A 13,756-nucleotide genomic window follows, 5' to 3' on the forward strand; every position below is an offset into this window, starting at 1 on the left:
GCTATTCACAGTTTTTTGTATTTCCATACAAACTGTGAGATTACTTGTTGTAGCTCTGTGAAAAATACTGTTGGTAGCTTGATAGGGATTGCACTGAATGTATGTTACTTTAGGTAGTATACGCATTTTCACAATTATCGGGGACCAGCCTCGATATGGCCCAGGATATCCTCGGGATGAAAGGCGTCGGCGTCAGTGAGAGAGAGAGAGAGAGAAGAAAAAAAAACCCAAGCACGGGGTTTGCTCTGTTTACATAGGCCGCAGACGCCCTCTTGAATCACCGCAGGCAGCCCACCAGGGCACCACCTCGAGTGGGTCTTAGAAGCCCAGGCAGATAAATAAAAGCAGAGGGCCAAGCACTCCAAGGATCTCAACCAGAAAAAGGAGAATAGAGAAAAGGACGGAAAAAGAGAAAGAACGACATGGGGAGACCAAGCTTCAGTGAGCAAGGCCCAAAACTTTATTTTCCAGTGCTGCTTTTATACCCTAAGTTGTGCACATAAAAACTAGAGAAAAGGAGGTATAGAGTCACTCCAAAATCACGCGGGGTCTGCAGTCTTCACCCTTATCAGGATCAGGGTTTATTTTTGTATATCTCATGATACACAAAAGTTTTAGGTGATTTACATCATTTTCTGGCCAGGAGGCCTGCTGACAGTTTATGGCCCTCTCTCCTAACAAAGGTTAGTTAGCTAGAAAAAGTCTTATATTCTTTTAAAGTGATTTTCATAAAGTCAGGTGCTAGACACATGACAAAGTTACATTCCTATAAGGCAAAAGTGTAGTGAGCTACAAGAAAGGAACTTATTAACTTAAGATCTGATGTGGTTAAATCAAAGGCTATTACTTATATTCTCTACATGTGATTAATATATTTCCAAGGATATAATAGATAAACTTTGCAGCAAGCATTGATTCAACAATGAAATCTTTTTTTAGTAGTATTCTAATGATTTTTACTTCTTCAACAAATTCCTGTATTTTAGAATATTAGGCTTTCTGTCCTTGCATGGCTGGGAGGCTGTAAACAGTCACATTCATAGTTGTAAAAGCCCGGACAAAGTTGTCATGCAAGTTAGAAAGCTATCAGAGGGGCTTGGATTGGAACACTCCTATTAAGCCGAGGAGAACTTTTAACTACAGCTCTGAATTAATGTTTTCGGAGATAGGTGGTTGGGGGGAAGCCCCCGTAAGTATTAGAGGACTTGATAAGAGGTGTAAGATAGTAAGACAGTCAGACTCCGGTTTTCTTTGGGGTAGATGCTCGGGTAAGTCCAGGGGGTTCCTCGAGTCCTGATTAGCCTTTGCCCATCAGGCCTCTTCCCCAATTGACCATTGCCACGGGTAGGATTTCCCTCGCTGGCTCCCGGCACACAATATTTATTCTTCTAATCCATGAACATGGTATATTTCTCCATCTATTAGTGTTCTATTTGATTTCTTTCACCAGTGTCTTATAGTTTTCTATAGAAGTCTTTTGTCCCTTTCCTCCTCCCAGCCCAACCCCTCCCTATCCCAGTTTTATCATGGCACTGGCCTCAGTCTTGACAGGAAAGGGACGGGCCCAAGATGGCGGCAGCTGACAGCAACCACTCTTTCTACCCCATCACAGTGCTCATATACGAGCTCCGCAACGAGGATGTTCAGCTTTGCCCCAACAGCATCTAGAAGCTGTCCACCATTGCTTTGACCCTTGGGGTCGAAAGGCCCCACAGTAAACTTCTGCCCTTCCTTACAGACACAGTCTACGATGAGGACGAGGTCCTTTTGGACCTGGCAGAGCAGTTGGGCACCTTTACCACTGTGGTGGGTGGCCTCGAGTACATGCACTGCCTGTTGCTGCCCCTGAAGTTGCTGGCCACAGTGGAGGAGACGGTGGTGCTGGATAAGGCAATGGAATCCCTGCGGGACATCTCTCATGAGCACTCCCCCTCCGACCTTGAGGTCCACTTCGTGCCCCTGGTGAAGTGGCTGGCGGGTGGAGCCTGGTTCACCTCCCACCCTTCAGCCTGCGGCCTCTTCTCTGTCTGCTACCCCCATGTGTCCAGTGCCATCAAGGCAGAACTTCAACAGTACTTCCAGAACCTGTGCTCAGATGACACCCCCATTGTGGGGTGACCCACAGCCTCCAAGGTTGGGGAGTTCGCCAAGGTGCTGGAGCTGGACAACATCAAGAGCGAGATCATCCCCATGTTCTCCAACCTGGCCTCTGACGAGCAGGACTCGGTGCGGCTGCTAGAAGTGGAGGCATGCGTGAACATCCCCCAACTCCTGCCACAGGAGGCCCTGGAGGACCTGGTGATGGCCACCCTGTGCCAGGTTGCTGAGGACAAGTCCTGGAGCATCCGTTACATGGTGGCCGACAAGTTCACAGGGCTCCAGAAAGCAGTGGGGCCTGAAATCACCCAGAAGGACCTGGGTCCTTCCTTCCAGAACCTGATGAAAGACTGTGAGGCTGACTGAGGTGAGGGCTACCGCCTCCCACAAGGTCAAAGAATTCTGTGAAAATCTCTCCGCTGACTGTCGGGAGAATGTGATCATGACCCAGATCTTGCCCTGCATCAAGGAGCTGGTGTCTGATGCCAACCATCTCGTCAAGTCAGCCCTGGCCTCCATCATCATGGGCCTCTTTCCCATCCTGGGCAAAGACAGCATGATCAAGCACCTCCTGCACCTCTTCCTGGCCCAATTGAAGGACAAGTGCCCGGAGGTGCGGCTGAACATCATCTCCAACCTGGACTGCATGAACGAGGTGATCGGCATCAGGCAGCTGTTGAAGTCCCTACTCCCTGCCATCGTGGAGCTTGCGGAGGATGCCAAGTGGCGGGTGAGGCTGGCCATCATCGAGTATATCCCTCTGCTGGCGGGACAACTGGAGGTGGAGTTCTTTGATGAGAAATTCAACTCCTTGGGCATGGCTTGGCTTGTGGATCATGTCTATGCCATCCGCAAGGTGGCCACCAGCAACCTCAAGAAGCTGGTGGAGAGGTTCGGGAAGAAGTGGGCCCATGCGACTATCATCCCCAAGGTCTTGGCCATGTCTGGGGACCCCAAGTACCTGCACCGCATGACCACACTCTTCTGTATCAATGTGCTGTCTGAGATCTGCGGGCAGGACATCACCACCAAGCACATGCTGCCCACCGTGCTGCACATGGCCGGGGACCTGTTGCCAACCTCCGTTTCAATGTGGCCAAGTCCCTGTAGAAGATCAGTCCCATCCTGGACAACAGCACGCTGCAGAACGAGGTCAAGCCCGTCCTTGAGAAGCTGACCCAGGACCAGGAAGTGGACGTCAAATATTTGGCCCAGGAGGCTCTGACTGTTCTGTCTTTCGCCTGATGCTGGAAGAGGACCCACCGCCGGCGTACAGTGTCCACCCTCCCCCGCCAGGCCCCTCCCTGGGGGGACAGTAGGGGTCCTTTGGCTGTCACTCCCCGTGCATGGTCTGACCCCAGGTCCCTCCCCCAGCACGGTTCCTCCCTCAGACCGGGACTCCGACTCCTCACGTCCAGCCCTCACTGGGCTGGGGGCACACAGTGTGGGACGGAGCAGAGACCTGGGAGGACGGGGCCACACCCGCCAGGTGGGCAGTGGCGCGAGCACCCCGGTCGCCAGCCAGTGCTGCTGCATGGGGGCCCCTCCCCCATCTCCTCTGCCTCCCTCCCTTCCTCCTGGTGGTTTTACGTGTCAGTTGTGCCGTTTTTATTTTATCCCCTTTCCCTCCTTTTCACAAAAATAAATGTCTAGACATTAAAAAAAGAAGCCTTTTGTTGCTTTAGGTAGTTATATCTCTAAGTATTTTATTATTTTCTTTGCAATAGTGAATGAAATAGTTTCCTTAATTTCTCCTTCTATTTTCTCATTATTAGTATATAGGAATGCAAGGGATTTCTGTGTGTTGATTTTATATCCTACAACTTTACTGTATTCATTGATTAGCTCTAGTAGTTTTCTGGTAGAGTCTTTAGGGTTTTCTGAGTAGAGGATCATGTCATTGGCAAACAGTGAGGGTTTTACCTCTTTTCCAGTTTGGATTCCTTTTATGTCTTTTTCTGCTCTGATTGTTGTGCCCAAAACTTCCAGAACTATGTTGAACAGTAGTGGTAAGAGTGGGCACCATTGTCTTGTTCCTGACTTTAGGGGAAATGCTTTCAATCTTTCACCATTGAGAATAATGTTTGCTGTGGGTTTGCCATATTAGCATAGGCTTAATGAGGGACAAGTCTAATGAAGCCTCCCATAGGAATACTGAAAAGCCCACAAGCATGACAAAATTAGAGCCTCTTTAGCTTACTACTCCATACCAGAAATAATATATAAGAAACTGAGCGATTAGGTACCAAAATCTCACCAAAATACTGGGATATTTTTAGTATCATGTAAATTTAAATCCCTAGGAATTAAGAACAGCATTGTAAACCATATGAGGTTTCTTCCTGTCAGTTCAATTCAGTTCAGTTAAGTTGCTCAGTCATGTCATATCACAAGTAAGACCAGTTAATATGTAATTTTTAATATTTTAAAGGTTAAGATGACATATACTGCCTGTTAACTTGTGGTGTTTTGTCTGATCATACATTGCCCTTGTTTGAGATGTTTTACACAGGTCTTCACGAATGGGATTTTGCAGAGGGAAGTGGAGAAGGAAATGGCAATCCACTCCAGTGTTCTTGCCTGCAGAATCCAAGGGAAGGGGGAGCCTGGTGGGCTTCCGTCTATGGGGTCACACAGAGTCGGACACGACTGAAGTGACTTAGCAGCAGCAACAGCAGTGGGTTTGTTATATATAACTTTTATTATGTTCAGGTATGTTCCTTCTATTACCATCTTCTGGAGGGTTTTTATCATAAATCCATGTTGAATTTTGTCAAAGGCTTTCTCTGAATCTATTGAGGTATTCATTTTGTTCAGTTTGTTAATGTGCTGTATTACATTGATTGATATACTGATATTGAAGAATCATTGCATTCCTGGGATAAAGCCCACTTGGTCATCATGTATGATCTTCTTAATGTGTTGTTGCATTCTGATTGTCAGGATTTTGTGAAGGATTTTTGCATCTATGTTCATCAGTGATATTGGGCTGTAGTTTTCTGTTTTTGTGAGATCTTTGACAGGTTTTGTGATTAGGGTGATGGTGGCCTCAAAGAATGAGTTTGGAAGTTTCCCTTCCTCAGCAATTTTCTGGAATAGTTTGAGTAGAATAGGTGTTACCTTTTCTCTAAATTTTTGGTAGAATTCAGCTGTTATGCTTTCTGGCCCTGGGCTTTTGTTTGCTGGGAGATTTCTGATTACAGATTCTATTTCCGTGCTTGTGATGGGTCTATTAATATTTTGTATGTCTTCCTGGTTCAGTTTTGAAAAGTTGTATTTTTCTAAGAATTTGTCCATTTCTTCCAAGTTGTCAATTTTATGGCCATATAATTTCTGATAGCAGTCTCTTATGATCCTTTATATTTCTGTGTTGTCTATTGTGATCTCTCCTTTTTCTTTTCTGGTTTTATTGATTTGGATTTTCTCCCTTTGTTTCTTGATGAGTCTGGCTCAGTTCAGTTCAGTTCAGTTCAGTCGCTCAGTCGTGTCCGACTCTCCGCGACCCCATGAATCACAGCACGCCAGGCCTCCCTGTCCATCACCAACTCCCGGAGTACACTCAAACTCATGTCCACAGAGTCGGTGATGCCATCCAGCCATCTCATTCTCCGTCGTCCCCTTCTCCTCCCGCCCCCAACCTTTCCCAGCATCAGAGTCTTTGAGTCTGGCTAGTGGTTTGTAAATTTTATTTACTCTCTCAAAGAGCCAGCTTTTGGTTTTGCTGATTTTTGCTATGGTCTCTTTTGTTTCTTTTGCATTTATTTCTGCCTTAGTTTTAAGATTTCTTTCCTTCTGCTAACCCTGGGGTTCTTCATTTCTTCCTTTTCTAATTTCTTTAGATGTAGAGTTAGGTTATTTAGTTGACTATTTTCTTGTTTCTTGAGGTATGCCTATATTTCTATGAACTTTCCCCTTAGCATGGCTTTCACAGTGTTCCATAAGATTTGGTTTGTTGTGTTTCCATTTTCATTCATTTTTATGCACATTTTGATTTCTTTTTTGATTTCTTCTATGATTTGTTGGCTATTCAGCAGCGTGTTGTTCAGCCTCCATATGCTGGAATTTTTAATAGTTTTTCTCCTGTAGTTGAGATCAAATCTTTCTTCACTGTGGGCAGAAAAGATGCTTAAAAAATTTCAATTTTTTTGTATTTACCAAGTCAATATTTATGGCCCAGGATGCGATGTATCCTGGAAAAGGTTTTGTGTGCACTTTAGAAAAAGGAGAAATTCTTTGTTTTGCTGTGAAATGCCCTATAGATATCTATTAGGTCCATCTGGTCTATTGTATTATTTAAAGTTTGTGTTTCGTTGTTAATTTTCTGTTTAGTTGATCTGTCCATAGGTTTGAGTGGGGTGTTAAAGTCTTCCTCTATTATTGCATTGTTGCTAGTTTCACCTTTCATACTTGTTAGAAAATGTCTTACATATTGCGGTGCTCCTATGTTGGGTGCATGTATTTATAATTGTTATATCTTCTTCTTGGATTGATCCTTTGATCATTATGTAATGTCCTTTTTTGTCTCTTTTCACAGCCTTTGTTTTAAAGTCTATTTAATCTGATACGAGTATTGCTCCTCCTGCTTCCTTTTGGTCTCTCTTTGCGTGGAATATATTTTTCCAGCCCTTCATTTTCAGTCTATATATATCCTTTATTTTGAGGTGGGTCTCTTGCAGACAACATATATAGGGGTCTTGTTTTTGTATCCATTCAGCCAGCCTCTGTCTTTTGGTTGGGACATTCAACCCACTTACATTTTAGATAATTATTGATAAGTGTGATCCCGTTGCCATTTTGTTTATTGTTTTGTGTTCGAGTTTATACACCCTTTCTGTGTTTCCTTTCTAAAGAAGATCCTTTAGCATTTGTTGGAGAGCTGGATTGGTGATGCTGAATTCTCTCTGCTTTTCCTTGTCTTTAAATCTTTTGATTTCTCCTTCATACTTGAATGAGATCCTTGATGGGTATAGTAATCTTGGCTGTAGGATATTTTCTTTCATCCCTTTAAATATGTCTTGCCATGGACTCCTGGCCTGAAGAGTTTCTGTTGAATGATGAGCTGTTATCCTTATGGGAATCCCCTTGTGTGTTATTTGTTGGTTTTCCCCTTCTGCTTTTAATATTTGTTCTTTGTGTTTGACCTTTGATAGTTTGATTAATTTTTGTGTTGGAGTATTTCCCCTCGGTTTATCCTGTTGGGGACTCTCTGTATTTCTTGGACTTGGGTGATTATTTCCTTTCCTATTTTAGGGAAGTTTTCAACTATTATCTCCTCAAGTGTTCTCTCATGGTCTTTCTTTTTGTCATTTCTTCTGGGACTTCTATGATTCCAATGTTGGGGCATTTAACACTGTCTCAGAGGTCTCAGAGATGGTCCTCATTTCTTTTAATTAGTTTTTCTTTTTTCCTCTCTAAATCATTTATTTCTACAATTCTATCTTCTATCTCAATTATCAACTGTTTTCTGCCTCTGTTATTCTACTGTTGGTTCCCGCCAGAGTGTATCTGATCTCATCTATTGCATTATTCATTGTATATTGACTCTTTTTTATTTCTTCTAGATCCTTATTAAACCTTTCTTGCATCTTCTCGATCCTTGTCTCCAGGTAATTTATCTGTAACTCCAGTTAGTTTTCAAGATTTTGAATCATTTTCACTATCCATATTCAAAATTCTCTCTCAGGTAGTTTCCCTATATCTTACTCATTTTTTTGTAAGGCATTTATCCTGTTCCTTTACTTGCTGGATATTTCTCTGCCTCTTCGTCTTGCTTATATTGCTCTGTTTGTGGTGGCCTTTCCGTCTTCTGGCAGTTTGTGGAGTTTTCTTTATTGTGTAGTTTCATTGCTCTGTGTGGCCTTCGGCGGGTGGCTTGCCAAGGTTCCCTGGTTAGGGAAGCTTGTGTCGGTGTTTTGGTGGGTGGAGCTGGATTTCTTCTCTCTGGGGTGCAATGAAGTGTCCAGTAATGAATTATGAGATGTCATTCGGTTTGGAGTGGCTTTCGGCAGCCTGTATATTGAAGCTCATGTCTATTTTCCTGTGTTGCTGTAGAATTTGTGTGGTATGTCTTTCTCTGGAACTTGTGGACCCTTGGGTGTTGCCTGGTTTCAGTGTAGGTATGGAGGCATTTGATGAGCTCCTTTCAATTAATGTTCCTTGGAACAGTAGTTCTCTGGTGTTCTCAGGATTTGGACTTAAGCCTCTGCCTCTGGTTTTCAGTCTTATTCTTGCAGTAGGCTGAAGACTTCTCCATCTGTCTCTTCCAAGGCAGTTCCTTCTGTTTAAGCTTCTTCTGTTTGCTGGTCTCTTCAATGTCTAATTCCCGTCCTGACACAAGGGGCGGTGGTAGAACCCTTTTTAGGCTCACCTGTACAGTCATGCTGTGGGGAGGGAGATAAGCTGCAGACAAATATCAGTAGCATCTGTGGAGAGTGCTTGCAGTCTCTCGGCCACCCTGGGATTTCCCCCGCTCACGGCGTGTGTGCTGTCCCAGTGTACACTGTACAGGCTTTAGGTTGCTCTGCTAGGAACCGTCTGAGGCCGGCCCTGGGTTGGATGTACATCCCTGGCCTAAGTCACTCAGGTTCTGGTTCTCGGGTACTACACAAAGGTGCAGACTTGGTTGGACCTTCATTGTGTGCCTTTCCCTGGTCCAAGCAGCTCAGCTGACAGGGTGTTTGGCCAGCACTGTCGCTGCGACTTATTGCCTCCCCCTTCCCTGCTGATCGGTTTTCTGGGTGTACAACCAGCACGCCTTCTCAGGCAGATATCGACCGGCCAGAACCCAAGAAGTCTTGGTTAACAAAGAAGCCTGCTTTCAGCTTGGTATTGGATACCTCTCTGGAGTCGCGATTGCCTACTTCCAGCTCTGGCTGCCCTCCCCTATCTGTCTCGGCGGGGGATGGTGGATGCGCTGACCACAGCTGGCTAGCTCTGTTCAGTCCTTTGTTCTGTGAGTGGGTCTGGCGGTGTCTTCACTTGGGGCTTTTTGTCTTTTCGCGGGTTAGCTATCACACAGTCTGCTTAGCTATCTTAATTTAGCTCTCTCAGATTGCCTTAAGGTCATTCAGGAGGCCTGGTCCTTACTCTAAGGGATGCAGCCCGTGCCTCCCTGCTCAGCCACCACTTGCTAGTGGGGAGTGTGGGCACCTGCACTGCTTCTCCCCTGGGGTTACTGCTAGGCACGTAGTCTGTAGGTTTTAATAATTTTCTATTTTTCCTCCTGGTTCTGTTGCCCTCTGAGGTTCCAAAGGTTGCCACAGATTCACCAGTGAGTGTTTACAGGTGTTTGGAAACTTCTCTCGTTTTTTAAGCATCCCTTCCCGGGATGGACCTCCATCCCTCCCACTTTTGTCTCTCTTTTATCTTTTATATTATTTCCTACCTCTTTCCAAGACAATGGGCTGCTTTTCTGGGTGGCTAATGTCCTATACCGGCATTCAGAGTTGTTTTGTGGGAATTACTCAGCGTTCAAATGTCCTTTTGATGAATTTGTGGGGGAGAAAGTTGTCTCCGCATCCTTTTCCTCCTCCAGTTTCATGTCTCGTCCCTCACACTAATACTTAAAATTTATTCCATTCTAAGATTCTTTTCTTTCAGAGCCCACCGTTCCTATATACATATATATATATATATATATTTAAATGCATTACGCCATCTTCTATTATACAATCTTAGATGCTATTTTTTACTACTTTCATTAAGTATATTTTAGAGTGATTTGAAAAAGTAACTCTAGAGACATCGAGTGTCGTTGTTCAGTCAACAAGTTGTCTTCAACTCTTGTGACGCCATGGACAGTTGCACAACATGCCTCTCTATCTTTCACTATGTCACAGAGTTTGTTCAAATGCATGCCCATTGTATTTCTCATACGGTCCAACCATCTCGTCCTCTGTTTCTCCCTTCTTCTCCTGTCATCAATTTTAAAAGCATCATGGACTTTTCCAGTGAATTGACACTTTGCATCAGCTGGCCAAAACTGAAGTTTCAACTTCATTAGTCCTTTGAATGAATTCTTAGGGGTTGATTTCCTTTAGGATGAATTGGCTTAATCTCAATGCAGTCAAAGAGACCCCTACAAGTCTTTATTTTTGGAGGATTCAAAATCACTACAGATTGTGATTGCAGCCATGAAATTAAAAGACATTTTCTCCTTGGAAGGAAAGTTACAACCAACCTAGATAGCATACTAAAAAGTAGGGATATTCCTTTGCCAACAAAGGTCCATCAAGTCAAGGCTAAGGCTTATTCAGTGGTCATGTATGAATGCGAGAGTTGGACTGTAAGAAAAGCTGAGCACCGAAAAATTGATGCTTTTAACTGTGGTGCTGTAGAAGATTCTTGTGAGCACCTTGCACTGCAAGATCTAACCAGTCCACCCTAAAGGAGATGAGCCCTGGGTATCCATTGGAATGTCTCATGGTGAAGCTGAAACTCCAATAGTTTGGACACCTGATGCGAAGAGCTGACTCATTGGAAAAGACCCTGATGCTGGGTAAGACTGAGCGCAGGAGGAGAAGGGGATGGTAGAGGATGAGATGCTTGGATGGCATTGCTAATCAATGGACATGTGTTGGGGTGCTCTCTGGGAGTTGGTTTTGGAGGGGGAGGCCTGGCGTGCGGCGGTTGATGGGGTCGCAAAGAGCTGAACATGACTGAGCGACTGAACTGAAATGAAGCGTCTTCGGCAGCAGCACAGTTGAAAGCCATCGAATCTCCTTCTCTCAGTCTTGTTGATATTCCATCTCTCACATCTGCACATGACTACTGGTTAAACAACAGGGGCTTGTGAAGTGGAGGCCTTTGTTACCAAGGTGAATGTCTCTTCTAAATACAATGTCTAGGTTTGCAATACAGATTTCTCCAAGAAGAAATTGTCTTTCACTTTGATGACAGACCTTCACCAAAGTGGAAAGAATGTGGTCCACTGGAGAAGGGAATGGCAAACCACTTAGTATTCTAGCCTTGAGAACCCCATGAAAACAAAAAGATAGGACATTGAAAGATGAACCATCGGTAAGTTCCCAATATGCTTCTAGAGATCCGTGGAGAAATAACTCCAGAAATAATGAAGCAATTGAGCCAAAGCAGAATCAAGAGCCTGTTGTGAATGGGACTCGTGATGGAATCAGGGTTTGATGCTGTAAAGGGCAATATTGCATAGGAACCTGGAATGTTAGGTCCATGAATCAAGGCAAATTTGAAGTGGCCAAACAGGAGATGGCCAGATTAAACATTGACATTCTAGGAATGAGTGAACTAAGATGGATTGGGATGGGAGAATTTAACTCACAGGGCCATTATATCTGTAACTGTGGGCAGGAATCCCTTTGAAGAAATTGAGTAGACACCATAGGCCACAAAAGAGTCCAAAATGCAGTACTTGAGAGCAATCTCAAAAACGACAGAATGATCTCTGTTCTTTTCCAAGGCAAACCATTCAATATCATGGTAATCCAAATCTATGCTCTGATCAGTAATGCTGAAGAAGCTGAAACTGAAAGTTCTGTGAAGACCTGCAAGACCTTCTAAAACTAACACCCAAAAAAGATGTCCTTTTCATTATAGGGGAATGGAAAACAGAAGTAGGAAGTCAAGAAACACCTAGAGTACCAGGCAAGTTGCCCTTGGAGTACAGAATGTAGCAGGGTAAAAGGCTAGTAGAGTTCTGCCAAGAGAACGCACTGGTCAAGCAAACACCCTCTTCCAGCAACACAAGTGAAGACTCTACACATGGACATCGCCAGATGGTCGACACTGAAATCAGATTGATCATACTCTTTGTAGCCAAAATAGAGAAGCTCTATACAGTCAGCAAAACCAAAACAGGAAGCTGACTATGGCTCAGATCGTGAATTTCTTATTGCCAAGTTCAGACAAAAGTTAAAGAAATTGGAGGAAACCACTAGACCATTCCTTATGACTATACACTGGAAGTGCAAAATACATGTAAGGGACTAGATTCGATTGACAGAGTGCCTAATGAGCTATGGATGGATGTACCTGCCATTGTACAGGAGACAGGGATCATGATCATCCCCAGGTAAAGAAATGCAAAAAATGAAATGATGTCTGAGGAGGCTTTACAAAAACTTTGAAAACAAGGGAAACAGAAAGCGAGAGAGAAGAGGAAAGATATATCCATCTGAATGCAGATTTCTAAAGAAAGGCAAGGAGAGAAAAGAAAGCCTACCTCAGGGATCAATGCGAAAAAAGAATGGAACAAATAGAATGGGAAAGACTAGAGATCTCCTCAAGAACATTGGTGATCCTAAGAGAGCATCTCATGCAACGATGGTCTCAATAAAGCACAGAAACGGTAGGGATCTAGCTGAAGCAGAAACTATTGAGTAGAGGTGGTAATACACAGAAGAACTGTACAAAACATATCTTTACAACCCAGATAATCACGATGGTGTGATCACTCACCTAGAGCCAGACATCTTAGAATGTGAAGTCAAGCTGGCCTTAGGAAGCATCACTACGAACTGAGCTAGTGTAGCTTTTGGAATTTCAGTTGAGCTATTTTAAACCCTGAAAGATGATGCTTTAAAAATGCTGCACTCAATATGCCAGCTAATTTGGAAAATTCAGCAGTGGCCACAGGACTGGAAAAGGGCAATATTCATTTCAATCCCAAAGAAAGACAATGCCATAGAATATGTAAACTACCGAACAATTGCACTCATCTTCAGTTCAGTTCAGTTCAGTCGCTCAGTCGTGTCCGACTCTCCACGACCCCATGAATCACAGCACGCCAGGCCTCCCTGCCCATCACCAAATCTCATCTTACATGCTAGTAAAGTAATGCTCTATATTCTCCAAGCCAAGCTTCAGCAATACGTGAACTGTGAACTTCCAGATGTTCAAGCTGGTTTTAAAAATGGCAGAGGAACTGGAGATCAAATTGCCAACATCCGATGGATCATCGAAAAAGGAAGAGAGCTCCAGAAAAGCATCTATATCTTCTTTACCGGCTATGGCAAAGCCTTTGAGTGTGTGGATCACTATAAATTGTGGAAAATTTGAAAGAGATTGGAATACCTGACCACCTGAGCTGCCTCTTGAGAAACCTATATGCAGGTCACGAAGCAACAGTTAGAATTGGTCATGGAACAATAGACTGGTTCCAAATAAGAAAAGGAGTACGTCAAGGCTGTATATTGTCACCCTGTTTATTTAACTAATACACAGAGTACATCATGACAAGTGCTGGGCTGGAGGAAACACAAGCTGGTATCAAGGTTTCTGGGAGAAATATCAATAAGGTCAGATATGCCAATGACACCTCCCTTTTGGCAGAAAGTGAAAAATAACTAAAGAACCACTTGATGACAGTGAAAGAGGATAGTGAAAAAGTTCACTTGAAACTCAACATTCAGAAAACTAAGATTATGGTATCCGGTCCCATCGCTTCAAGGCAAATAGGTGGGGAAACAGTTGTAACCGTCACTGACTATTTCTTAGGCGCCAAGATTGCTACAGGTGGTGATTGCAGCCATTAAAATTAAAAGACGCTTACTCTTTGGAAGGAAAGTTATGACCAGCCCGGTCAGAATATTATAAAGCAGAGGCATTACTTTGCCAACAAAGGTCCATCTAGTAAAGACTATGGTTTCCCCAGTGGCCAGGTATGGATGTGAGAGTTGGGCTATAA

At 43.8% G+C, this 13,756-nt stretch overlaps 1 pseudogene; it reads left to right on the plus strand.

The window, feature by feature from the left end:
• Positions 1-1,569: 1,569 nt before the first annotated feature.
• On the plus strand, positions 1,570-3,342 carry LOC148773098 (serine/threonine-protein phosphatase 2A 65 kDa regulatory subunit A beta isoform pseudogene; annotated as a pseudogene).
• Positions 3,343-13,756: the final 10,414 nt, after the last annotated feature.

This window comes from Moschus berezovskii, chromosome Y, assembly GCF_049115385.1.
Source record: "Moschus berezovskii isolate FMDL1 chromosome Y, NW_MosBer_1.0, whole genome shotgun sequence".
NCBI classification, from domain to species: domain Eukaryota; kingdom Metazoa; phylum Chordata; class Mammalia; order Artiodactyla; family Moschidae; genus Moschus; species Moschus berezovskii.